Here is a 4930-nt window from a genome sequence, read left to right on the forward strand (position 1 = left end):
GAGAAGTACGCGTAGCACCGAAAGTTGAGTAGGTCTTTAGTTGGACTTTCACGAGTCTAAAGTCTTAACACGCCAGCTGGGACTTAGTAAAACTTACTGTATTTATTAATCATAGAATACACAAGGCCCCTGCATTTTGCCTTATTTTTTAAGGCGGTCCTCAAGTTTTTTTTAATTCCATTCTATCCCAAAAATAAATATTCTATACTTATACAACTTCTTGCTTTCATTCTTTTTCTCTTTACAATTTCAAAACAATTTATATCAATTTTTTTTTTTTTTTTTGTAAGGTCTAGCTGCGAGAATGAGATATAATTTCCAATCCAATTTCAATCCCAAAATCATCGGTCATCCAACCTATTGACTTTGAGAGTTTGTAGTAAAAAAACTACTAAATTTTACTGTCTCAATGTTGATAAAGTTTTTTTCCAAAAAAAAAAAAATTTTGATAAAGTGGTTAGACATAGAATAGCTTAAATACTTAAATGTGAGTACAACTTAACCGTGGTGAGTGTACTCAAAAAGAAGACTAAAAAAAAAAAAAAAACAAGAAGCTAAATGTGAGTACAACTTAACACTTGTTTGTGTGACCAAAACAATAATTAATGTCATCTTAGTAATGGAATAATTTTTAGGTACTATAGGGTATAGTGAATTGTGCTTCATTCTCTTACATTCATGATGAGTTCCACTCATTAAATACATGGTAGAATCTACCATGAATGCGAGAATAATAAGCACAATTTCACTATATTCTGAGAGTGTCTAAAAAATTTTCGTAATAACAAGTGAGGATATAATCTATAATCTACGGGTATAATCTACAATTTATATATTATATAAAATAGGATTTTTTTTAAAATTCTCAATTAAAATATTGACACATCATATAATAAAATAAATATTTTCATAGACTAACACAACTATAAAAAATATTAGTTAATAATTACCATAATTATATGTTAAATAGTTTCATATAAAAAAAATTATAGTAAATACCTATTAACAACAACTATAATTATCAAATTTCATATTTTAATATTTTATATACAAATTCAATCATAATAAGTACTTATTAATAACTATACTAAGTATCAAATTATATTTTATTAAACTTTCACGTCCATTGCACTGTTCTATAATTCATCTATCCTACTGTAAAAAAACAATTTTGCTTTGACAAAACTTAAACAAAAACAAATCAAAGTAACCTTAATGATGTGACATATTTTTTTCAACTACACTATATTTTTGGATTGAAAATTTAAATACACATGTAACAAATGTGATTATTATTGATAAAAAAATATTTAAAAAATGATTATAAGGTAAGTTATGTTATTTTGGACAACATTTGTATCAAAAACATGGTATAAACTCTACCATTTAGCTAATTAAAAGCCACAATGTGGGTATATAAGTGGTGCGCTTATTGGTTTGAGGCGCGTGACCTAAATCTAAAAGTCTCATATTCAATCCACCACATTATCAATACATGGAATTTTCGAAGTATTTCATAGAGATGAATTGAAATAACCTTAATAAAGGTTTCTCAAAAAAAAGAAATAACCTTAATAAAGGCTGAGAAACTATTTTCTTATTTATTTTTTAAAACCCATAGAGTGGGTATAAATTAATAAAGAATTTGTAAAAAAAGAAGAATTAAAAAGCAGAGAGGGGAAAAGCGCAATAAAGTAGAAACAAGGAGGCATGTGCAAAAAGACCTTCCTAGAAAGAGGAAGGAAATAGGGAGGAAGGTGAGAAAGGCAAATGATATAAATATAAATGTATGTTATGTTACTTTCTCCTCAAAACGCATTCAGATCTCTATCTCTCTCGGCAACCCACCCAAGATAATATATAGCAGAAGAGAAGAGAAGAGATCGAAAGAGAAGAGAAGTATGTCAAAGTTTGTGGAGCTTTTGGACATGGGGGTCAGAATAGCCGCAAGATTTCACTCCCACTGTCCCCATACGGCGCGCATGTACTACCACCCTCCCGCAGGCCATGAAGATCATCAACAACACCATGATTTTCATAGCAAGGAGGACTTTACTGCTTGGATGACGAGTTGTAGTGCCAAGGGCAACCCAGCTATTGGCTCTAGATTTGATTCCACCGACTTTATTTTTCTTACTGTTGTCTAAAAAGAAAAAGAAAAAGAAAAATATCAAACAACAAAATTTTGGATGTAAGGAATGGAATTCTTTAATATAATCTCATTCTTATTCTTTTTTAGTTTAGTTTTTGCTCTTCTCAATTTTATTAATGTTTTTACATTTTTTTGTTTTTTGGTCTCCATTGTCTTCCTTTTTTTTTGTCCCGCCTACCGCTATTGACTTTGAGGCTTGTGCTTACAAGTGCAATTTAAATTTTTTTTTTTTAGTCTCCATTGTCTTTTATTTTCTGTCCCAACTACCCTTATTCTAAAGGTTACGTTTGGTTGGATGAAACAGGAGGATAGAAATAAGGGGAGAGAAAATAGAAAGAAAAAAAAGTGTGTTTGCCTGTTTGATTGAGAGTGGAAATGAGGAAAGAAAATAGTGGGCCAGATTATGCATATTACTCAATTTTAATGTTTTTTACAATTTTTTGTGTTTTGGTCTCCATTGTTTTTTTTCTTTTCTTTTTCAGGCTTTGATTTCGTTAATGGTTGTGACTTAGTTAGAACTTAGAATTCATTAAAAAAAAAAAATTGATCTTTTTAGATTTTTTTTTTGGGTGGGAAATTCATAAAATTGGGGTTTTTAGATTTTTTTTTTGAGGGAAAATTGATGTTTTTAGATGATAATAAAATTAATGTGCTTTAAAATAAATAATATTAGCATTTCCCATTATTTTTTGTTTTTTTTGGGTGTTTTGTAAAACTATTTATTAAAGTTGTTTTTTCATCCCAAATCAAAAATCCTTCTGTTTGGCATTTCTCCCCAGTTTTTTCCACTAAATTTTCATTTCTCTTCCAATAAAAAATGACCACCTCCCACAATAGTTCAGCACCAACCGTAGAACCCTTGCACCACCACCATCACAAACTCATTGAACAAACCCAAAACTAAACACAAACCCAATAATAGGAGTGTCCACCGGTCGAGTCGAGACGGGTTAGTGCTTAACCTGCACCTAACTTGATCTAATCAAGTGGAGGAAAACTTGGAAAACTTGTCTTGCCTTTGACTGGAGAGGAGCGGTGGACCGGGCTCTTCATGAGTGGCAAGTGGTTTGGTTGACATCGACTCATAGTGCTATTCACAAGTGGCACGTGGTTTGGTTGACATCGACTAATAGTGGAGAGGTGAAGAACTATTTAAAATGGCGAAGATCTATGAAAAGATCTCATTAGATTCGGTGAGATCTCTCCAGATCCAGTGAATAATTGAGTTCATCGATAAAGATCTCATTAGATTCGGTGAGATCTCACCAGATTTAGTGAATAATTGGGTTCATCGTTGAATTTGGTGAATCTCGTTGGATTTGTGGGGTTTTTGCTAGATCGAATAAGGTTGAGTTGGATTTTGGAGGAAGGGACTCGTTGTTGCTAGGTTTTGAAGGTGGACACTCACTAGAATCATCAATCGATCACAAATTGAGTCGGGTGGGTTGGGTTTGGCGGGTCTTTAGACACCCCTATCCAACAACCCGCCACCATTGCTAGAGAGAGAGAGAGAGAGAGATATACATATATATATATATATAATAAATTAATAGTAATAACAAATATTACTAAAATTCCATCAACTTATTTACAAAATTGCCACCCAAAAAAAAAGTTATGAAAAGGGGAAACAACTCCAAGGTGTTCTCAAAAAATTGTTTTGTAAAGTAAAATTTGAGAACAATAAAACAAGTGCCAAACAAATCAATACCGGTGAAGTAAAACATTTTTTTATTATATGAAAATAGAATAGTGTTTTCAAATACACTTGCCAACAAGCTATATATATTTTATGGGAGTGACGGACTTACAGGAAATGAATACACTAAAAATTCCACCACTACTCAAAAGAAATCCAAAAAATTATTAAATTGAGCCATAATCTCATTATTCTTGAGAGTGGGAAACCCTACAAGGATGATGCAGTCCATTATCCAGCAGAATTCTGCCTCATTTCCACAATGGAATTTCAACAAAGTTTTGTGTCTACGCATACAACATGCACTAGCACTAGTAGTACTTTGCTTATGGTGCACCACAACGTCCGTGCGGTGTGTAACGTTCGTTCGTGTGAGACTCTGCAACCAAACAAATGTGGTTGGAGGCAATCTCAGTCTAAGGTGTGATACAAAAGCCTCTATGGTATTGAAATTTCTCCATGAGCACCACACGCCCATGGTTTTTGATGATCAAGATCGTGCGTAGATGCATCACTCCTTATACTCCACTCATGTCTATAACTCGCTACAATAATTTTTATGGTTTTTCATAACCCTTTTCATATATCCACACTTCACTCATTAGTCTAGTCACTCCTAAATTCGAAAGGATTTGTCATTGGGATGATCTGATCTATTTGTGCCACACGCATAAATTTGTGACACCCTTGAGACTTTACTAGGATGTTAATAACATTCATGCTCTAAGAAAATGATAAAATACTAGAATAATGCTAAATTATTATTCACTAGAAAATATTTATAATTTGGACGTATAGAGATGTAACCTCACTTGGCAAAATGACTCTGGCTGAACAACTCTCAAAGTAGCTAATACTTTCCGATTTCGGACTTATGTTTTTAGGCGTTCGACCATCTGTTCAAAAGCTATTCTATGTGGTCTACTAACTCTGCGTCACTTGTTATCAACTTGTTGGAAAAAATATATAAAGTAGAAGTCAATGTAAAAATATGGCAGCAAGAGTCAGAAATTTATATAATCTTAAATGGCAAATTTTTGTGACAACTAGCCACAAGAACCACTTTGACCCACGTCAAA

Source organism: Castanea sativa, chromosome 9 (assembly GCF_040712315.1).
Source record: "Castanea sativa cultivar Marrone di Chiusa Pesio chromosome 9, ASM4071231v1".
In the NCBI taxonomy this organism is placed as follows: Eukaryota; Viridiplantae; Streptophyta; class Magnoliopsida; order Fagales; family Fagaceae; genus Castanea; species Castanea sativa.